Genomic DNA, 24117 nt, shown 5'->3' on the forward strand with positions numbered 1-24117 from the left:
AAAAGTTCCAAAAGGCACAGGGTCAACAGATATATCAGCTCTGCAGCTCCGAGCGGCTCCCGCGAAGCGGGGGCCGCAAGACGTTTAGTACTGCTAAGGAGGAGGAGGGAAGAGGACCCAGGTGCGGGCAATGTCCGGCCGCACAGACACCTGGTCCTCGCAGTCCCGCTCCCGTAGCAAGGCAGCAAGTCCTCCAAAAGAGACAAGCCCAAGTCAGCGTTTACTCCAGGAAAGTCTCCGTTAATACGATTATCCCGTAAAAGTTCCAAAAGGCACAGGGTCAACAGATATATCAGCTCTGCAGCTCCGAGCGGCCCCCGCCAAGGGGGGCCGTGAGACGTTTAGTACTGCTAAGGAGGGGGCGGGAAGAAGACCCAGGTGCAGGCGATGTCTGGCCGCACAGACACCTGGTCCTCGCAGTCCCGCTCCCGTAGCAAGGCAGCAGGTCCTCCAAAAGTGACAAGCCCAAGTCGGCGTTTACTCCAGGAAAGTCTCTGTTAATACGATTATCCCGTAAAAGTTCCAAAAGGCAAAGGGTCAACAGATATATCAGCTCTGTCCTAATGCGAGTATAGTAGTGGCACAACGTTGATATATAATTCCAATTCAATTAAAGTATAATGCACTTTTGGCCCAAGATTTAATTATATTGTGTAACTCTCCAGTCAATGAATTTGTATGCCATAACCTGTATAAGTTTTTTAAAAGTTTTCTGAAGCTGTTCTAAAGTTAATCAGAAGTTTTCTTCTTATCTTCATAGAATGTTGTATGGGTAGGCGATAGAACATTGCTACTGCTCCATTTCATAGTGTGTTTTAAAAGCAAACGTTTTATCATCTAATCATTTTAAATTCAATAACAATTTTATCTTTATATTTGTATTTCTTGATCTCAGTTGAGGTCTGAATCAAATAAAATTTACTGACTTTACTGAGTTCTGTCTGTCTGACATAGTTGTGCCTCTACCTGAAGGGCTAAACCAAATAAAGCATCACAAGTGGAAGGACGATTTACGGGTAATGATAAGGCAGCCTTCAGCTCCTCATGGTGGCTGTTATAAAAAAAACTGCAGCAGCAGACTCATATGTCAAGTTTTCTTCAGCACACAGTTGCTCGAAATAACTAAAATAAGGTACTTATTTACTATGTCCCTGGAGCAGAGTGGAAATTCTCAAATGAGCACACTGGAAACTTAGCTTTTTGGCCGATGCCCGGTGGAGCTACCTTGATAGCTATAGAGGAGGTGGGCTGTGGACTTCCCCCTCAGCCTTCACCTACCCAGCAGGACATTGGGCAGATTTTTCCTTCGTCTCTCGGCCGTATCTCCCTCCTCGTTACCCTTTTACATTACCCCCCTTTACCCTTCCACACTCGTTAACCAACTGATGTAACTTTTAACTGATGTATCTTGTGCAACAATGTGCAACTTGTAACTGTCCTCATGTAAAGTGCTCTGATACCTCCGGGTCTAGCTAGCGCTATGTAAAACTCAAATAAATAAATATCTTCCATAGTAAGCTTATGAGAAATTATTCAAGAGCTGTTGTAAATTAGTTAACTCTGGTACTTAGTTTGGTAATGACTCAAGCGCTATTGATTAGAGGAGTGGCCCATGTTAATACAAGGGTAAAGGATACTTTGCTACAAAGGTAGGAATGCTTGGTTTTGATTTATGAAATGTAACCCACATAGATCTATAGAAGATTAAAACTGGTGATCACCTCCATACACTTTTTTTAGAGGGATTAAATTCCAAAGTGGAGGTGGCTGCTGCACTTGGTATGGTCTAGGAGCATCCTGGTTCAGAAGTTGTCACCAAATTCCTGGATGCTGCAAATTCTTTCTTTGTTCCAATATTAGTTATTGTTAGTCAGCAAAAAAAGTTATTTTTAGTCCTGTTCTCTCAGATCACATTGTATCTTAGAAGGAGCTTGCACTAAGATCTGAATAGTATTAACATCATAATCCATATTATTATTTTGGGCCTTGTAAACTGTGAGAGCCTTGCATGTTTATAGGAAATGAGGTTCAGGATCTTGATGCTAATTCCCAGGTCTCCTCACCAAAAGAAATATGTGGCTATAAATGTCAAACTTGACTCAGAAGCATGTGCCCTCTATTGAGGAAAATGATGTATGGAATTAAGAGCCTGAGAAAACAAAGTGGCATTTGCCTAAGGTGAGTAAGACGTCTCAATTAGCTCAGTCTTATCAGCCCAAGTATCACATGCTCCTAGGACGACACAGAAATCCTATTTGAAGAATAAAGTAAAGAGATTACACAGAGCAAATAATGTTGACCCCTCATACACAATACTGCAATTTCAGACTTAACAGGCCTTACAAAAGGAATGCCGTAATGAGATCATGGTGCCCAAGAAATACCTCCTCCATCTAAGAGTACCTAGATACTGGAGTAAATGACCATATGATGGTGAAGGACATCAAGACAGGAGCAGGACTAGTAAGTATTGGCTGGCGTTGTTCATGAAGCAGTGAGAAGTATACAAATAATCCAATTTAATGGGCATAGGAGAGCAAAACACAGCAGGAAAACACAATGATAGGTGCAGGTTAGAGAAAGATGGTGGGTGAATAAACCGTCAAGGCACCATAGAGCTAGGCAGCTGCAAGGCAACTGGCAACCTCCATTGCCTCTTCTTAAGGTGCCCCTGGAAGCCCTTGATTTCACTCTGTGCCTTCCTTTGATTGGACCTGTGGCTAATCTGACCTGAAAATTATAGTCTAGCTCTCTGTGCCTCACCTGATACTGGTCTTCCTTCCACAATCTCCATTCTTTTTTGCTGAATGAGCTGCAGAAGATCAAAGTGTCTTCTCAGGTTTGACTTAAAGATCTCTTCCTATGATTCCTGACAGTTTGAGGTGACTTGTCCTACCGAATGATGCATATTAGACTCCATTTGTAGATACAACCTGCTACCCTTGCAAAAACACAAAATGCCATCAGCGGCCATCAGCGGCCATAATACTCTATTTTTGTGATATAATTGAGGCTGAAGTTACACTATCCCACCCTGATTATGAATATTACTCTTAATTACTCTGATATTATAGTCTTCTTGTGACCTTATGAAAGCGCTTCCATAAATAGCCCTCACCTACAAGCAGAAATGTTGTAATGATAACTAAAACTAGTAACATCTCTTGAAAATAGCTGTTTTAGAAAGCACTTGGGCACTGGTTCTTTTCTGCTATAATCTCCTGGAAATAGTTTACACAAAGCTGGGTACCTAAATCAGACATTTTCCATTTCCCATCCCAAATTCCAATCTTTTGCTACACATCTGTTCTCTGATTTCTTAAGTTGAAAAGGTCCCAAACCATAAACCTTCACTGATTTGTCATGTTTTTCTCTCCCTAGCCCCAGCCAATCTGAGATAAGGACCTGATTATAAGTACTGCAGACCGTGATGTAAGTATACTGGGGTGGAGGGGGATGGGGAAAGGGTGGAGAATCTCTGAATCTGGTCTGTATCCACATACCGAAAACCTGCAAATATAAGTTTTGTCCTCTAAATATAACCACAGAGCCCCAGAAACACGGGGCACTTTTTAGGTTTCGCCTGCACAGCGTTTGTGATGTGCTTGTGTAATCGCTTGTATTAAATTTGCCTAAAAAGGGAGTTGTAATCAGACCCTTAAGCCGAATTACTGTGTTCATTCATTTTTTTGTGGAACTTTTTTTTGCCTGGCTGCACACATTTACGATACTTTTACCAAAGCTGTTCACACTGTTTACGCCCCAATCACTGCCAAGATAAGATATCTTCCCAAGGAAAAGGCAGACAGCTTCTAACAGTATGCGGTAAAGTAATGCTTTTTAGTTTTTGCCTGCACAGCGCTTGTGCTGTACTTGAGAAATTTATTGTTTTGAATATAAACTTAAACAGACTTACATCCTGTTCTCTCTCTCCTGGCTTCTTATTGGTTCCTGTTCGTGCCACTTACCTTTCCTCCATTTCTATTGGCTGTAGCATATTATCCTGCATTTACCAATGCTTGTTCCTTGTCTGCTTCTCTTATCAGTTTACTGCCGCCAAAATAATGTTAACATCCACTTTGGCAGAAATATATTTTTACAAAGTTTTGTTTTTTACTCTTGCAGCATGTTTATATAACAATATATCACTCAGAGAGATTAAGTGATTTGCATGCAATCACAGGATGTTGTGCGGTGCTGCAGAGACTTGAACTGGGATCTCCAGCTCTCGAGTCAGCAGCTCTGGCCACTGTGCTACATCCTCTCTACTTCTGTGTTATCTGTCAGGGAGCTCATTCCCTCTCCTGGGCGATGATTGATGAAAACAGCTCTTCATTCATTACATAGGTGAAACCGAAGCATTACCAATGCTTGTTATTGCTTAGTTGTGTCAAGCAGATGCTTAAGTCTTATAGCGTTTGAGAATTTCCTGTTCATTTCTTAGTACTTTTCTTAGCACTTTGTAGGCATTATCAGATTGATTTTTTCAACTTAATCTATTTGGTCATTATGAACAAATTCCAAATGTAAAAATAAAGTTGAAATACAAGAGATAGTCTATATTTTATTACTAAACAGGCAGCCCCAAGTGCAGTTACCTTGCAGATAATGGGGTGATAATTTGAATGGTGCAGCAGGTGCAGTAGCACCAGCCTCAAAAGTTGTCAGAGCGCCCTTAAACACATACTATTACTATAGTTTACTACTAAACAGGCAGTCAATTCAATTCAAAATTCCTTTATTCGGTTTTTAAGAATACAAAAACCATAAATGTTCATTGTTAAAAGACAGTAAAAACATACCGACAATTTCATTTTCTGAATATATTAAAAATAGGTTAAAACAAGATAGATATTTTATCAATGACTATACATAACAGCCAAAAGTGCAAAAGTGCTACCTCAGAATAGGTAAGCGTAGGTAATTCATTAATGTACAGAAGAATGGAAAAACAATAAAATTCATTACACTGTAGTTGCTTCATCGGTCTTGTTCTAGATTTGGCCTACGCTTTATCCAAAATTTCAAAAATCTGGCTATGTTCCTTGCAAAGCACTCTACTTCCAGATATTGGATTGCAAGGAAAGCAGGGCGACATTGTCGCAGACCCACAATTTTTAATATCGGTGTCACCCAATGCTTCCTTGGTTCATGGTAAATTCTGCATAACAAGACCACATGCATCGTAGACTGTGTAAACACTTCGTCACAAAGGCAGAATGATAACAAGTGTGACCAATCATTGGCTTTGGGAAAAGTAACCAGGGATGGAATATGTTCATTCTAAATCGAGTAAGCACAAACCTATCGTAACCACTCAGATTAAAGGTCAGGTAATGCTGTATGGTCAGGGTGGTTTGTACTAAGAGGATGTGTTGGACTGAACTTTTAGATGACTCCGTGGTCAGTCACAATTCTTCTAAGTTTAACAAGCATAATTTCTTGAGATTTTTCCTGGAGATCTCTATTATCGATGTGGGGTTATGGTAATATCTTACCAAACCCAGATCAGACAGAAAGTTTTTAACATATGAGAGCCAGCCTATCTTATCTGAATTTTCAAGAGAAAGGCAATCATTCAGAAGCTCTTTGCTAAAAACTAATTTGGAGGGGGACCAGATTCGTTGCCACAAAAGGATCGGTTGGAGTTTCACTAAATCGGTAACATATGGCAAGCCCAGTTCCAGATGGCAGCTAAAGGTAGAAGTACCACACGGAACCGCAAGAAGGAACCTCAAAAAACTATTCTCTACCTTTTGGAGGGCATCCACTTTTCCATAACCCCACACCCCAGCTCCATACATCACCGTGCTAACACATTTAGCTTGACGGATTTGAGTCATCTCTGCTGGTGGTCTTTTACCCAACCTGTGTGCAAAATTGACTAATGCGGTGATGGCTCTAATAAACAACAATTTCCTGGCCTCTATTGCCTGCCTCCAGGAACACTTGTCATCAATTACAATTCCAAGATATGGATATGTGGTAGTGTTTTCCAACTTAGTTTTTTCTATGAAAATGCTCCTCATTTTCTTATGACCCAGAGGACATAACGAACGATTTTCTAATATTAATCCTAAAATCTAAATTAGCGATATAGCCATGATACCTGTTAGGAGCACGTTGGCGTTCAAGAGAGGTTTGCGCTATGATCACGGCATCATCCGCATAGAGTAGAGCGGGAATTGGACGTTTTTTCAAGCTAGGTAGGTCCTGGCAACCTTCCAACATGTATTATTATAACCAACAAAAGAGTGTCATCAGAGGAAATTTGCGCAAAGCACAGTAAATGAGAAGAAATATTTGAAATCAACCTGTGGGAGAGTCACTTAGGAATTTCTTGAGAAGCCCTCACTCACCACCCTGGGTGGTGACATGCTTCATCATCGGGCCCACCAGGAGAAGCCGAATGCCTCCCTGGTGTGCTGCAACGCCAGATTACTGCGGAGCTGGTTTTTCGTGACACAAGTGTGAAAAAAGAGTGAGTTTAAAAAATGCCAATAAGCTGTACCAGACAAAAAACTTTATTCTGTGGTTAGCCAGGCATTAGTTAAAATATATGTGTCAGGAAATTTACCAACTAATGTGTTGGGTATTTTCCACTTAGAGTGGGGTCGACATGTTTCTGCCCTTATGTGTATTGATTTTACTGGGCTTTCATCAGGACCATGTAGCTGTGTACCTAGGTGGTGTGAGCGCGCTCAGACCCACCCTTTCCAGAGGACGTGAAAGTTAAAAAGTAAGGTGTAAAATTAAGTGCAAAAAAACAACAAACCAGAAAAAGTGTTGGTTCCTTCGAAATGTGAGGAACCTGTGGTCTGAAAGGAAATGACAAACACACAAAGAAGACAACAGAAATAGTGTTAACGGTAGAACTGGAGCGTATTTTGCAAACCCTGATCTCAATATTCTGTGCTTGGGCTAGTCAAAATGCGTGCCCATAGTGAAAAATTATTTTATCTTAATGCCTGAGACGGTGTCCTGGGAGCCAGGCAGTCTCGGGGCATGCATTGAGAAAAAAAAGAACGATCGCCGGCTGACAGGATAGATAATATCACATCACTCGTGCTTTTGCGATCAACGTGCCCAAATGCAGGGCCGGTGGTGATATAAAACAAAGTTAGCTCTAATCACCCGTTTTATTAGAAAATAAAAACGGCGAAATTCTCACTTGTTAATTAAAAGATCCACATCCATGGGTCTCGGGAGGGGGGTGGTGGCGACAATGGCTCACCCTGGAAAAGGATGTAGAGAAATGGGAACACAATTAGCAAAGGAAACTGTGATACAGATTACTTAGCTGAGCGCTGATCAATGATGTGGTCAAGATGGGTGCTGATCGGATCTTTCCGTGAGAAGTGAGAATTTCGCCGTTTTTATTTTCGAATAAAACGTGTGATTAGAGCTAACTCTAGAAGTATCGTCTAGGCATATCTCTATGGATTCAAGGGAATTGTTTACCACCTCCTTTGTAATCTGAAGTGGGTCAACTCTATCACACTTGAGCGAATACCCGTTCAGCCTATCTAAGGTCAGGTTTTTTTGTCCGAGTATTCTAGCCCGATCGCTCCTACTTAATTTATTGGGATATAGTAACTTAAAACTATTTGGAAAGTGGTCGCTGGTAGCATTGTCATGAGTTTTAAAATTTAGAATGTGGGACGCAGCATTTCTAGATACAAATGTAAAATCAATAATAGTACTAGCTCCTCTGCTTTTAAAGGTCTGTGTCAACCGAATCGGAGGTACCACTAATTTGTTAGCCAAACCGAGTTCCAGGATAAATAATGTATCATTTAAACAGTTCCCACTTATTGAGTGAGGGAAGTGTGTTAAGTTGTTCCTATCCTCATCTGTCAAACCACAAGTTAGGTTATCATTGTGCCTGCACGGGGTTAAATTAAAGTCTCCGCCCCATATTACGGAAAGATTTTTAGTATTCTTATATTTTAGATCCATTAAAATGGAGCGGATCGCTTTTAAAACAGCAATTAGCTGGGCCTTATGGATATTATTATAAAAATTAACCAGCACATAGATGTCATATTTACTCAGGCCATGGGTAATTATTTGAAAATGTGGTTCCAATTTAAGAGGAACTATTTCTTTCAACTCTAGTAGGTTAGAAATAAACGTTATCAAACCTCCTTTGGCTCTTCCTGAGGTAGAGGGAGTCGCGGGAGAGAAGTAAGTCTTATAACCCTCCAAGTGTATGGCGGAAGTAATCCAAGTCTCTTGTACGCAGAGCACCTTGAATTTACCCGCAAATCTAAGCCATACATCGTTAGCTAATTTGGAACGCAGACCTGCTACGTTCCAGTAAACAATGTTTACCCCAGACTCACTGGAAGTTCCTTTCTGAGCAAAACCATGTTTAGTGGGGCCCCCTTGAATGGCAAGATTAATCACCTCCCCTAAACTTGTCTGTTCTCGGGGAGTATTACTATGTGGTGCTGGAGCTATACACTCGTCTACACAGCAATGCTGCGAAATCTGAGGATCGGGTTCAAAGCTAGTTGCCGCAATAGAGGGTCGTGAGTTAGAGTTTAAGAGGGGTTCCAAGGAAGAGGAACCGAGTTACATCAATTCTTTCTGCCTCCCATGTTGAGTAAAATTTATTTTGGCCAGTCAATCTGTTTCTTCCATACCAGATAGCACATTGTACCTGTTAAAAGTTTGAGCGTTATACCACTGTCCTTGAATGGGTTCAGCCTTATTAGTGTTATAATCGTTCACAACCCTGGTACAAGGCGGGCGGATAAAAGAAACCAAGTGGTAAAACATTGATCTCACCCAATACTAGTGAGTTAGTGCTTTCCACCCAAAGTATGTTCTTAACAAGTACTGGAGTTTTAAATGTTAAGACAATACAGTCTCCTGGGAGCGCTTTACCACGAGTTCCAACCCTCTGTACCCTTCTTGCCATCTTAAACTCGGTGAAGAGTTGTTGGTTTAATCCAGTCCTCTTACCTAGCCAATGAAGTGATTTATTTCTCAGTGAATCCCAAGTTTCTTTTTCTAGTGGACCCTTTTTTGGCACATTTGCCAAAACAACTACTTAAGGGGTAGCATCAGGTGGTAAATCTAGGTGTTGATCTATTGGATATTTATCCGAGAAATGACCTGAGGAAAAGGGTCCTGAGGTTTGGTGAAACTGTGGCTGATGGGCGGGGGATTAAACCTGTTATCATTTCCTGTTATCGTGATATCCCTATGCCCGTTCTCTAGCTCTGTAGTAGTTAAAGAATTGCTCATCCTAGTCTGTAGGTAAGGGTCATTTCCAATATCGTTTAAACTATCTGAGGGGTTGGCCAACTTCGCAACGCTTGTTTTTCTAGAACTTGTGTCTACTACACATGGTTGCCTGGTTTGCATGTTGTTACCTATATTCACAGAACCTGGATCGGCAGGTATCAGGTCCCTGTCTTTAACTTGGATGGTTTTTCTAGACATGGATTTTTCGATGAGGGTCAGTGTATCTCCCAATTGATCTAATTTGACTCTCAGATAAAGATACAGTCTTTCAACCAGGGTCATTAAATTCCTCAGGTCTGCGCTATGGATGTCACTTCTTTTATTGGCATCTTCCTTCCCCTTGTGGGAACCGTTTCTAGTCCCTGCTCTTTTTTTCCCTTGTTGACCCTGTCTCGTCGCAGTAAGCGAGATAGGCTTTGGTTGTTTTTTACTACCCTCACCCATGTGCTGTTCACCTATTTTTTTCATCCCTGGGGCCGAATTCTTTTGCTTCTTCTGAGGAGGTTGTAACAAGGATTCAGAGTCACTCGATAGAATCTCCTCAGGAAGATGCTGAACACAACTATTTAAAACTGAGTTTGACTTTAGACTACGACCCAACAGTTCCGAGGCCTTTGGGTTGTTCAAGTTCAGGGGCTGGGCCCAAAGTGCCTGCCTCCAACGATTCTACTACAGAGGATATCTGCTTATCCAATGCAGGTCTCTCCGCTCTAGCAACCAAGCCCTTCTAAAGCCCCCTGCAACTAAGAAATACAGACAAGGAGATCGTGCTTTCTCCGCAGTTGGACCTGCTTTATGGAACAAACTTCCCACTGATGCAAGAATGACTACCAACCACCTGTCTTTCAGAAAGACACTAAAGACCATTCTGTATCAAGAAGCATTCCTGTCTAGTTAACTTCTATAATACACTACCTGTCGTTCTACAGCTGGCAAAGCGCGGAGATACCCTTACGGGATTGATTCCTGCGCTATAGAAGAAATTAAAATAAAATAAAATAAAATGCCCCCATTGAGGAAACTTAATAGGGTTTGTTGTATGTCGCTAGGTGCCTGTGTTGTTCCTCCAGGCTTGGGACTTTGCATCTTCCTTTTACCCATGGCTAATTTATATGATGAAAGACTACTCAGTACTCTGAACGATAAACAGGGGCCCAGTGAATTTCACGTGGCACTTACGCTTCTTGCACCCTTCAGAAATGACCCGTTAAGCAAACCCACAGTAAATTTAGACAAAAAATACAAATAACAGTATGAGTGCTGAAATAAACTCCACACTCAGCGTTTACCTAATACTAGCAGCCCATCCCAACCTTGTCCGGGAGCAATCAGGCTTCCCCGACCACCCGTCTGCCCCGACATTGTCCGTGGGTCCCCTTACCTCAGCCGCCGCTCCTCCCCCGCGCTCCTCAGTTTACCGGTCCACCGCTCCTCGCTCCTCACTGCCGCTGTCGGCTGCTCATCACCTCACCGCTCCTCCCGCCTATCCGCTGCTTGTCACCTCACCGCCGCTGGTCACTGCTCCTCCGGCCTGTCCGCTGCTCCTCACGTCACCGCTCCTCCCCCGCGCCATGTCCGCCGCTCCTCGTCTCGCTCCTGGATGCCGCTCCTCCCCGCGCTCCTGACGTGTGCATGCACGTCATGGTCGGCGCTACTTCGGAGGGACTACTTTTTTTTAATGTACATTTTTTTAAATAACGTTTTTTATTTTATTTATATAGCCTATAACCATCTGCACACCCTGACGATTACAACGGTGTATCGGGTGTGTGGATTGGCGCTGTGGTTCCCGAGTTTACCCGCCTCAAAGTTCTTCCTTTACTATAGTAGTATAGATAATTCAATAAGGAGCCACAATTGCAATGTGTCCGATCGTCTTTGTATGAAAAATTAGTTTCTTACTGTCATTTTTAGTCAGCTATTCCCAAGCAGAAGCCAAGAGGATGGGCCCAGCCCAGCCTCATCCAGACACAGACGGGCAAGGGCGGGCCCGCCCTTGGCCCGGGCGAGTCCGCGCGCGTCTCGCGCCGTGGGAGCCAAGGTGGAGATGTGAATGGCAGCTGAGTTCCCGCGCACTGCCTCCTGGGGATTGAAGTCCCGGGCAGTCCTGCGCTCGGCGGTCGAGGGCGGCAAGCGGGCCGGTGTGACTGGCATAGGAGGTCCTCTGGCTTAATTCAGGCCCCGGGCAGCGTGGTTGCAGCAAGGTTAACATCAGGTCAGTGGATAAAAGCGACAAACAGTCACAATTGCAGTTACCTTGTAGTTAACCCTTTCGTCGCTGGGCTAATTCCCCTGCGACGTGACGCATGGAGGGGGCCGCGCGTGGTGCCGCAGTGCTTGTGACGAACTTGGCTAATCACGCTGCGGGTGGCGCTGTGCTCATGACGAGCTGAGCTCGTCATGACCACGCCCCTGTTTTTGTGAAAACGCTCAGCACAGCAGGGGAATTATCCCCGTGTGGGCGATCCGCGGCGTTCATGACGAGCTCAGCTCATCATGATCACAGCGCCACTGTGCCTCATGACAAGCTGAGCTCGTCATGAGCACCAAAGGTGTTAAAAGGGAATTGATTTGAATGGATGGTGCAGCAGGTGCAGTGGCACCGGGGCCAGAAGCTCTAGGGACCCCACTAAACTCAAATAATTTCTAAAATTTTAAACAGAACAGGCAGCCACAAGAGCAGTTACCTTGCTGACAACAGAGTCATGATTTCAATGGAGCAGCGGGTGCAGTAGCACTGGGCCCAAAAGTTGTCAGAACTCCACTAAACACCTACTATTGCTATATTTTACAACAAAACAGGCTTTCACAGGTGCAGTTATTTAGCTAGCGCTAGGGTCATGATTTCAATACTGCAGCAGTTACAGTGGAACTGGTACTAAAAGCTCCAGACACCCCCACTAAACAGCGATTATTTCTAGATTTTACAACTAAACAGGCAGTCACAAATGCAGTTATCTTTCAGGCACTAGTGTCATGATTTGAATGGTGCAGCAAGTGAAGTGGCACCATGCAAAAACTTGTCAGAACGCCTCTAAGCACCTAATATTTCTATATTTTACCATTAAACAGGCAGGCAGTCACAATTGCAATTACCTTGCGGTTGAAAGAGGCTTGATTTAAAAGGTGCAGCAGGTGCAGTGACACCGGGGCCAAAAGTTGTCATAACTCCACTAAACACCAAATATTTCTGTATTTTACTACTAAGCAGGCAGTTAGAAGTGCAGTTAACTTGCAGGCTGCAGGGTCATTATTTGAATGGTGCAGCAGGTGCAGTGACACTGGGCCCAAAAGTTGTCGGAACACCTCTAATCACCTAGTGTTGCTATATTTTACAACTAAACAGATCGTCATAGGTGCAGTTACATAGCAAGCACTAGGGTCATGATTTCAATTGTGCAGCAGGTGCAGTAGCATGAAGACCAAAATCTCTATGCACCCCACTAAACCCCTAATATTGCTATATTTTATTCCTAAACAAGAAACTACGAGTACAGCTACCTTGAAGACAACATGGTCATTATTTGAATGGTGAAGCATGGGCAGAAGCGCAGGGCTCAAAAGCAGTCCGAAATACTCTAAACACATAATATTACTATATTTGACTACTAAATAGGCAGTCACAATTGCAGTTTCCAGCCGCTAAAGAGGCGTTCTTGATAATATGCCCCTGAGTCACTAATAATGACAATCCACAGAATTCCACTCAGAGTGCAGGCGATGGATCCCACCCAGAGGGCAGTGTACCACTCTTGTTATGGCTTTAAGAAGGGCATAATAAGACAAATTTAGTAAAACACTTACAAGTTGAAGTTCCAAAGAACGCAAGGATATGGAAGCAAACATAAATGATTAACACAGTATTATTGTACAGCGAATTAAAAATTCAGTATCAGGAGATTTGTAAGATTAAATTGGCATGTTTTCTTATGGCGGAAAGGTCGAAAGTTGGCACACAGCAGTGGCAGCTAAACAGACTGTCTGTGTACACAGACAAAGACTTACTGTAGCCCCTACACGGGGTTACTATGGGGCATATTATCAAGCATGGCGTTAACTTTATCGCCGCTTTAGCGGCCGAACACTGCTGCTAAAGCGGCGATAATGGACTTGATAATACGCCCTTGTGAATTCCCGTAGAAGCCCATGTTCTGTGTGAACATGGGCTTCTATGGGAATTCTCTACGGCGTATTTTGAAGCACATTATCGCCGCTTTAGCGGCGATAATGTTAACGCTGTGCTTGATAATATGCCCCCATGCCTTTTAAGCTCCCAGATGGAGAGAGATATGTCTTGAAAGTATTAATAAAACATCCCGTATTAAGGCCAGATGAGCCGGAGCAGGCCTCTTGCCCAACTGTTATAAATTCAGGAAATAAGTGGAAAGGGATAGGAGCAGGATAGTGTAAAGCAACAGCACTACTGCAAGTAGTTAATATCCTTTCATCCTTTCCAGCTCTACCCACAGCTCCAGCCTACAGGCTAAAGGTCTAGGATCTGGCAGATTATGAAAAATTATATCCATAACCAAATGCATTTTTTACTTTTTAATATATAATTGTAGCAATTAATTTAACACAGCTGAATTTTGTGTATTTAGGGAACTTTCTATAGCGCATAATGTGTCACCTTATAGCTACTTCTGAGCGCTAGAGTACAGCTGGTTTAATCAGTAGTTAGTCGGGATATTGTGGGAAGCTCCAGGGTTACTTGTTTGCATAATTCCAAGTATCACCTAATATTTTCTTCTCTCCCCATGGGAGACAGAGGAGTATATGTTGGAGGCTGTTCAAGTAAGCATAAGGGGCTACCAATGTTTTACGCCAGAGGCCAGCCATGGCAACAAAGTCAGAGTGTAAAAGTTATTGCCAGGACGTCGTCTAATTTCCAAATGACTACCCTTTAATCCTGTCAATCCCTTGAGTGGTCGGTTTTGCTGAGACCAAAAAGGCAATTATCACAAAGCTGTTTTCACACATAAATTGATCTCAGGTGCATAAATGTAAATGTAAATGTGTTTCGATTTATATAGCACACTATAACCCAGGGGTCTCTAGGCGCTTGCTTAGGGAACCCGTCCTGGTATTCCCCTGTGAGATACCCCGGCCGGGTGCCCACAAGGTGAAAGCCAGGCATCCCGCCGCGAGGGGCCGTAGTGGAGAAGTCGAGTAGGCACCAGAGCGAGAATTGTCGACTCCGTGGAATTTTGAGCCCGAGACCCGAGGCGGGGAATCGAACCCTGGTCCACGGCCGATCTCAGCTTTCGGGTCTGCCGCCTCTAACCCCTGAGCGACAAGAGGCTTGACTCGCCCCTGTTGGGAGCCAAGAAATAACAAGCACTGGCGTTGCCAATAGGTCTCGCAGTAGGAAAGTTGGAGCTATTGGTTTTGTAAATGACAAAGCCCTTTATGTTTTTAAAATGAAAACAAAAATAAAAGGCATTGTTATTTGCAATTGTAATAGCTCCAACTTTCCTACTACGAGACCTATTGGCATTTGGCAATGCAATAGGGCTCGCATTAGTAAAGTTTGAGGGATTAGTATTGTAAATGACAAATTTATTATTTATGTTTTTGTTTTGAAATTTTTGAAATTAATAACTTTGTCATTTACAATGCTAATAGTGTTAACTTGTGGAAATGTGACACCTATAGCATTTGTTATGCAATATGTGTTGTCTTTACATGACTTAGATGTATTAATATTAAAATTAGCAATGTTTTTTTTCAATATTTATTAGTTAAATTAAAGATATTGTAATATATAATGGCAATAGCTTGAACTTTTGCAAATAATTTTGTGGAAGATTATGGGTTTTTTTTTATAGTGATGAAAATCCAAGAACAGAAGTGAAAGATTAGATTTTTTGGGTGACATTTTTAATACATTTTGAAAAATTGAGAGAACATATTTGAATCAGTTGTTGAATTGTTGCACATATTGATGCTTTGTTGGCTCAGAAAGATGTTGTGGGTGTGCTGAGTGATGCTGTAGCGTTCAGTGATGCTCTGGTAGCGCATATTGATGTTGTGGTGCCCCTGAGTGATGCTGTAGTGGTGCTGAGTGGTGCTGTGTTGGTGCTGTGGTGGAAGTGTGCACTACCGGCTGGTGGTGTGTGTGACTGGTGAAAGCGTGCACTGATGGCTGGTGGTGTGTGTGTGCCAGGTGAAAGCGTGCACTGACGTCTAGTGGTGTGTCCCTGGTGGAAGTGTGCACTGACAGCTGGTGGTGTTTGTGCCTGGCGAAAGCGTGCACTGATGGCTGGTGGTGTGTGTGTGGCTGGTGAAAGCGTGCACTGATGTCTGGTGGTGTGTGGCTGGTGAAAGCATGCACTGATGGCTGGTGGTGGTGTGTGTGCCTGGTGAAAGCGTGCACCAACGGCTGGTGGTGTGTGCCTGGTGGAAGCACGCACTGACGGCTGGTGGTGTTTGTGCCCAGTGAAAGTGTGCACTGACAGCTGGTGGTGTTTGTGCCCAGTGCCCAGTGAAAGCATGCACTGACGACTGATGGTGTCTGTGCCTGGTGAAACTGTGCACTGACGGTGTGGTTTTGCGTGTGGTTGTGCGTGTGGTTGTATATGTGGTTGTATGTTGTATGGCGGGCGTGAAACTTAAAGTACGGCCGGCCGGTCGTAAAAAAATAATTAGGGGAGGAGAAGCCCTTTGATGTGGTGTCACGGCCTGGCAGCCGTGAAAAAATGCAATTAGGAGAGGGAAAAGTGGTGAGGAGAGGGGTGTTGAGAGGGGAGAGTGGTGTTGAGAGGGGAGAGTGGTGAGAGGGGAGGAGAGAGTCAGGCCTGGAGAGAGTGAGGAGAGGGGTGAGTGAGGAGAGGGGAGAGAGGCGAGAGAGAGGTGATTGAGGAGAGAGAGAGGGATTGGAGAGGGAGTGTAGTGGTGAGTGTTGAGAGGGTAGAGTGTCGAGTGGTGAGAGGGGAGATGAGGTGAGGAGAGGGGAGAGAGGAGTGAGTGAGGAGAGAGTGGGATTTGTGAGAGGGAGAGGAGAGGGGTGGGTGAGGAGAGGGGAGAGAGGAGTGAGTGGGGAGAGAGTGGGATTTGAGAGAGGGAGGGGAGCGTGGTGAGAGGGGAGGGGAGAAAGGGGAGAGAGTGAGGGGTGAGTGAGAAGAGAGGGAGGAGGGGAGGTTGAGGAGAGAGGGAAGATGGGAGGGGAGAGGGGCTCACTTGCAACAGAAGAGCTACCTTACTCACTGGCACCAGAAATGGAACATAATTTACATACAGCAGAAATTGCATATATGATCACATGCACAATAAATGGCGTCAACAAGAAACATACAAATTAATGCTAAATGTATGCATTAAGGTGCTGAAAGGATTAATAAATTGGCTTGTTATGTCGCTACCAAAATAGTGAGACACCATAGTTTCACTACAAAAAGATATAGGTGACACTACCGTTTTCTTTACTCTCGAGTGAAGAAGAAAATGAAAAAGTCGATATTACAATTTGCCATCACCAATTTGCCTACTGTTCCTGTGTGAGCAATAGTGCTCTAAGCATGCTACATTGCCACCATGCCAAGATGAACTGCACCCAAGAACTAAAGTGAACACAAAAAAAAAACGGAAAAGACAAAGGAACCACCTACTTGACACACAACTATCGTCATATGCCTGGTGCAATACAAACAACCAAAACAAAAAAAAGAGAAGCCAGCCAAACGTACAAAATGTCGTCTGTAAAGTATGCAGCCACTGGAGAAGCATGCTTGTGGGGACTGGGAGGAAGGGTGATGAGACGCAGGCCCTGCAGTGAATAATTAGGGGAGGAGAGATGCCGGCCTGAGGCAGAGCGCACGCTGGGGGAAGGAGCCTTTTTTTGGTGCAGCATCACCTGAACTGCAAGTATTTCAGAGTTAGTTTGTGAATCCTGGTTTAATGATAGCTAAAGAAAAACTCCTTTTATGTTCCGAGGAACCCCCTTTCTACTTAAGTCACCTGGTTTCTAATGAATCCGAAAGGTGTGATTTGACCTACAGTATCACCGTGACCCTCCATTCTTCAAGCACAGCCAAGTGGCAGTAAACCAGAGATTTAAATAATAAAACATAAATAAAACACTGCCGCGGCTCAGGTCATGCAAGGGAGGCAATTACTCTTCAACCTTTGAGGTTTCCTCGTGCAAAACGTTCCCGGAAACAGCCACCCTCATTGTTTCTTTTAGGCGCTAAGCACTCACCGCATTACAGCACATCAAGAGTTAATTGAAAGATGCTTGTAAGTGTTTTTATTTTAATTAGAGAGGCCAGCGCCGCCTTCTGTGTGCTGTCCATCTGCTTCGCATCAGTCTGTTAGCTCAGCTGGAAGGGGTGACCCGCGAGCGTTTGTAATCCCCAAAGTTTTCAAAGGCTAATTATGCCGAGGTCACACGTATGCATCCCACGGCAGGCGAGAGGAGAGTTTTAATTTCTACATGTGACCGTGCAAGTATTGGGTTCACTGTGTGGACGTGCGATTGTCTTCCGGTTGTTTTGCGGCTCGCCATCCAATGCCTCTGGCTTTAATTGTCTCAGGAGTCCCAGCCTTTCTGGGCTCCTTTTGTAGGATGTATTCCGGTGACTCCAAACATCAGAAGATGGCGAGCGTTTTGAAAAAGGCGAGGGCGCTAAGAGCTAACAACACAAAATACATTGTGTCAAAAATCGCATAAAGCATAGTGCCAAGTACGACTGAGCAGACGTTATTGGGTATTGAGCGTGATTAGCAACTGTGACCAGTTGTTAAATAATGTGCTGTTCTCAGTTGTTATATACGAGTCACGGAAGGGGAGAGGGAGGGGGTGGGCAACTCGAGCGAGGCTGTGCAATCCTGCAGCGTCCTTTTCATGGCCTCAAGCAACGGGATGACGGAAGGTGGGAAACGTGAGGTTGAGCGAAATCAGCAAACAAAAAATAAACAAGAAAATACGAGAAGGGAGGGGGGAGGAGAGAGTGCGATGCGAGAAGCCGGATGGGGGCGGGAGAGCCTGGAGGGGGAGCGTGAATGCGCGAGGGGAGGCAGGCGGATTGGGAGGGAAGCCTGATGGGGGCGGTCTCAGGAGTCCCAGCCTTTCTGGGCTCCTTTTGTAGGATGTATTCCGGTGACTCCAAACATCAGAAGATGGCGAGCGTTTTGAAAAAGGCGAGGGCGCTAAGAGCTAACAACACAAAATACATTGTGTCAAAAATCGCATAAAGCATAGTGCCAAGTACGACTGAGCAGACGTTATTGGGTATTGAGCGTGATTAGCAACTGTGACCAGTTGTTAAATAATGTGCTGTTCTCAGTTGTTATATACGAGTCACGGAAGGGGAGAGGGAGGGGGTGGGCAACTCGAGCGAGGCTGTGCAATCCTGCAGCGTCCTTTTCATGGCCTCAAGCAACGGGATGACGGAAGGTGGGAAACGTGAGGTTGAGCGAAATCAGCAAACAAAAAATAAACAAGAAAATACGAGAAGGGAGGGGGGAGGAGAGAGTGCGATGCGAGAAGCCGGATGGGGGCGGGAGAGCCTGGAGGGGGAGCGTGAATGCGCGAGGGGAGGCAGGCGGATTGGGAGGGAAGCCTGATGGGGGCGGTCTCAGGAGTCCCAGCCTTTCTGGGCTCCTTTTGTAGGATGTATTCCGGTGACTCCAAACATCAGAAGATGGCGAGCGTTTTGAAAAAGGCGAGGGCGCTAAGAGCTAACAACACAAAATACATTGTGTCAAAAATCGCATAAAGCATAGTGCCAAGTACGACTGAGCAGACGTTATTGGGTATTGAGCGTGATTAGCAACTGTGACCAGTTGTTAAATAATGTGCTGTTCTCAGTTGTTATATACGAGTCACGGAAGGGGAGAGGGAGGGGGTGGGCAACTCGAGCGAGGCTGTGCAATCCTGCAGCGTCCTTTTCATGGCCTCAAGCAACGGGATGACGGAAGGTGGGAAACGTGAGGTTGAGCGAAATCAGCAAACAAAAAATAAACAAGAAAATACGAGAAGGGAGGGGGGAGGAGAGAGTGCGATGCGAGAAGCCGGATGGGGGCGGGAGAGCCTGGAGGGGGAGCGTGAATGCGCGAGGGGAGGCAGGCGGATTGGGAGGGAAGCCTGATGGGGGCGGTCTCAGGAGTCCCAGCCTTTCTGGGCTCCTTTTGTAGGATGTATTCCGGTGACTCCAAACATCAGAAGATGGCGAGCGTTTTGAAAAAGGCGAGGGCGCTAAGAGCTAACAACACAAAATACATTGTGTCAAAAATCGCATAAAGCATAGTGCCAAGTACGATCGAGCAGACGTTATTGGGTATTGAGCGTGATTAGCAACTGTGACCAGTTGTTAAATAATGTGCTGTTCTCAGTTGTTATATACGAGTCACGGAAGGGGAGAGGGAGGGGGTGGGCAACTCGAGCGAGGCTGTGCAATCCTGCAGCGTCCTTTTCATGGCCTCAAGCAACGGGATGACGGAAGGTGGGAAACGTGAGGTTGAGCGAAATCAGCAAACAAAAAATAAACAAGAAAATACGAGAAGGGAGGGGGGAGGAGAGAGTGCGATGCGAGAAGCCGGATGGGGGCGGGAGAGCCTGGAGGGGGAGCGTGAATGCGCGAGGGGAGGCAGGCGGATTGGGAGAGAAGCCTGATGGGGGCGGGAGAGCCTGGGGGGTGGGCGTGAATGAGGGGAGGACTGGGCTGGGCTTGCATGCGATGCGCGTGCATGTACACGGGCACTGCATGAAAACCGCGGGGCTGAAAGCCCTTTGGTTTGAAGATGTTTTCGCCACATGAATTCTCGCTACGCTCGATGCGCTTGCGCGCATCGATAGGTCGCGAGACCTAAAAAGCACAGCTGGTTTGATTCTACGTGTACCAAGGCATACTCCCTGTTGAAGGCTGCGTTACACAAGACAGTGAGGGATTATGAGGAAATTAGAGGGTATAGGAAGACCTATAATCTTGCTAGAAATAAACGTAAAAAAGAAATAAAAGATCAGGCCTGGAATAACCTCTATGAAGCATCTCTTAGTAGGGATTGCTCATATGTTTGGCAGGCAGTAAAGGCCTCGTTTTTTATGAATAACGAGGGAGCTAGGATTGAAGTGGCAATCAGTGAAAATTCCTGGGTTGATTATTTTTCTTTGGCTTATGGTAATGGGGACAATAATATTTTAGAACCCAACGAGCCAACACTACTGGGCGAGTATATTCACTTTTCACCGATAAATATCCATTTTACACATGACGAAGTAATGGTGGCAATACAAGAGAGTAAGGGTGGAAAGGCACTGGGACCCGATGGGGCTCCGATTGACTTGTATACATTCACGGCTGAGCTATGGTCCCCACTGCTAACTCGAGTCCTCGAAGCCAGATGTGCAAATCGAATAAAGCATTTTCTGACTTCTGACTGACTTAAGTGTTTGGAGAGTAAAATCGTGTTTGCTATTCACAAAATGTAAACTTACACTGGCACATGCATTTACTAGACCATGATGTTACAGAAGAGTTTTGCATTTGAGCAGATCACCTCACAGGGGCGGGGAAAGGGAGTTCCATTGTGAAAATATAAGGCACAATCAGGCCCTAGACATGCTTTAATATGTTCAGCACGTAATAAACAAAGAAAACTAGTTTTCAAGTTTTATTAGGTCTGTATTATTTAGCGCAACTCTGTAGCTTAGCAGTGTAACGGTTTATGCATTGTTGCTCATGGCAGCCATGATAGCCATATCAGTGGCACCTGCTGTGTGACCACAAAACTGAGAAATACATGTTTACCAAATTCGACTTTTGCCAAACTTCAAAGTTGCGCACGTCTACCGCGTTTTAAAGTATTGCTTGGAAAAGAGGGGAGATGAGAGCTGACCCTCACTTCACCTGAGGATTGACAATCATGCATCGTATCAGGCAGGACTGACTTGCCATTATGTCACTCTTCCAATTTCCTGTGTGGGCTGCAGTCTAGGGGGCTGTTCTATGGGCAGGTTGGGAAGCTACGATCAATGTATGCCACCATGGCTCCATTGTAGTGGCAGCCTCCTACATTGTGGGGTTAGTTTGACAATCTTTGCAAGAGGTGATTTTAGTTTCGAGATGGACCCGGGTAGTGGCAGGATGCTAAACAAATTAAGCAGACTCCCTCTAACTTCAGGCAAATTAATGGCTCACTGTTCCTGATAGAAAACTTACACTGTCTGTGTAATCATGTAACACTCAATGGGTTCTGGAGTAAGAACTCCACACTGTGCCTACGCTAAGTCTACACTTCTGGAGTCTTAATATACTTAAAGGACACTGTTGGGAGAACCTCCACACTACTGAGGGGAATTACCACTGACAGGATACTGCCAGGAGAAAGATCCCACTGCTGGAGTCTTTGACAGTGCTCTGATCGAGAGTGATGGACCATCACAGTACTCAATATGCACTAGAGGGAGGAAGGTAATGATGCTGGATTCTAATACTTAATGCTGTGAAATTGAAATGCAAAGAGAAGGTACAAGAGAGTAGGCAGATGTAACTCACTCATTATCATTTACTTACACATACACATCACTATTCACAAGTTCGCCATAAACAAGTTGTAGGAAGGTGGATACCTGACTATGGTTACCCCAGATTTTTTGCCTAGTGTTTAGCTGGTTTTCGACTTAGTTGGCCTGGGATCCTGCTAATCAGGGCCCCAGGCTATCTTCTCTCACTGTAAAATGGACTCCATGTACTTTAGGTAAATCTCCAATTGGATATTGGATCACCTTATGAGCCCCTGTATAGTGTACCTTAGGTACCCAGGGCATAGGTGCATCCAAGGCCTACCAGGGGCTGCAGCATACCTTTTGCCACCCCTGGCTGGCCATTCAAACTGACACAACTGGCTGATCACTCAGCTGGGGCAAGGTCGTGTAATCACCCCTTGCTTAGATAAAGTATTCCTATATCTAACCTTATATCTAGACACATATACACCTATAAGTCACTCCTATGGCAGGCCTTAACAATCCTGGAGGCAGAGTGCTTGGTTTTATGTGAGATGAGGCTCTAGCATGAGCTGAGCCTGTCTCCAGCTTTCGTAACCATGTCCTTATAGCTGTTCTAGGATATAGCCATACCATATACTCTTAAATGCATTATGAACCTCGCGGTTAAATGCTAACTCTGGTTTGGCTTTATCAAAACATGTCGTGTAAGGTGTCATACGCTTTGGAATACTACCCCCTCGCCAGTTCTGGCGACTGGGGAGCATTCCACCCTTCTAGAGGGAGAAGACATGTTGTTCCTACTAATCCCTGTTAAAGTTAACCAGAGCCTCAGCATCACAAAATGGATGCTGCTACCACAGACACAAGTCTGACCTCCTGCTGCTGGGAGTCCTTCCGGAGGGAGGCTTGGACAATAGGTTTCCTGTCTTGGGAGGTGCTAGCACCACCCCAGACAGGCCATAGTGTATTGGGGCAGGGAGGGCTGAATGAAATGAGACACAGCTTGGGGCACACAAGGTGTCCCAAGCATAGTCCGGTTGAAACCAGTTGCTGGGGCACTCCAGCCCCAGCTCTGGCACGAAACTGGACAGAGAGAAAGGGGTGAAACCACCCCCTTCCCTGGTCCCACCCATAGGAGGGACCTAGCATGTAATCCAGCCCCTAAATTTGGTATATAGGTAGGAGCTGAGTCCAAGTTTCAGTCCTAACTGAAACTTGAAACAAAACTCTGGACCTTCGACATTCTACCTGAAGATAGAAGACTGAAGAATCTCCCTTGTGGTCAAGGAGTGACCACCCTGTGAAAGCAGGCACCATCAAGCGATTAACAGTTTGCTTTGTCGACGCTCCCGCTGGAGCCCAAGCACAGAGCCTGACAAGACCCAGACTTCCAGACTTCCTTTAGTCCGATCCACAGCCACAGCAAAGCTGAGACCCGTGGAGGCGACGAGAGACGTGGAACCGGCCATCTAGGAAAGCCTGCAAATTGCTTTCTGTGCAACTTCTGAGGCACCCTCGAAGTTGTGCATTGGGGACTGAGAAGCCCCACCCCCGAGCACCAACTGCACTGAAGATCAGCCCTCCACACTCGACGAGTGCCGCGTGGGGCCCTACTGCATTTTCCTGCTTGATGCGTCTGTCCGGTCACTTGCCCATTGACTAGTGGCCTCTGTGATGACACAACCTTGAATCTACATTGCTGGTATGGTTGCTCCAGACTGGCCCCTGCTTCCCTGAAAAGTAGAAGCCCATCAGACCTTGCTGGTCTGATCCAGAAGCCATCTTTGATTCCTGCGTGGGTTGCCTTTGCCAAGGCTTGTTGACTCCAATCCTGAAGCCGACACCGCAGACAGTGAGATCCTTAATGGGGCAGTTCGAACCCAGCTCCTGGTTGTCGTCAACACCTCCTGGTCCACGTGGCTGCAGAGACAAGCTTCACAACATCACCTGATTGCTTCGCGACATCGCCTGGTTAAATCCTGGTTCCTTCCTGGTCACTGGCTAGTGACCCAGACTCTGTCCTCTCTGCTTTCAGGTACTCTTCATCCTTGATCCGCCCTTGGATCCATCCGGACACTTCTCTCCTGGTCGCCTGCAGCATCTGTCTCCAAGGCTCCATAGGATTCAGCGACGAAACCCGACACACTTTGACACCTATGCAACCGCTTCCTGTGGGTGAGGTAATGCGAGTTCTCCAGTGCTCCTGTGGGTATTGACTATCCTAGTGTCCCAGTTTCAAGTAGCTTTCTCCTAGTCAATCCGGAAGTGCCCTAAAAGAACTAGTTTCCAATTCTTTCGTTCCCATTCTAACTCTATGGTAACTCGCGTGTGTGTAAAGATACTGCACACGCCTCCCGTGGCCCTCCTGCTCCCTATCCTTTGGTAATACAGTGTATCCCCAGCGATTCTCCAGG

The sequence above is a fragment of the Lissotriton vulgaris genome, chromosome 5, assembly GCF_964263255.1.
Source record: "Lissotriton vulgaris chromosome 5, aLisVul1.2, whole genome shotgun sequence".
Classification (NCBI taxonomy): domain Eukaryota; kingdom Metazoa; phylum Chordata; class Amphibia; order Caudata; family Salamandridae; genus Lissotriton; species Lissotriton vulgaris.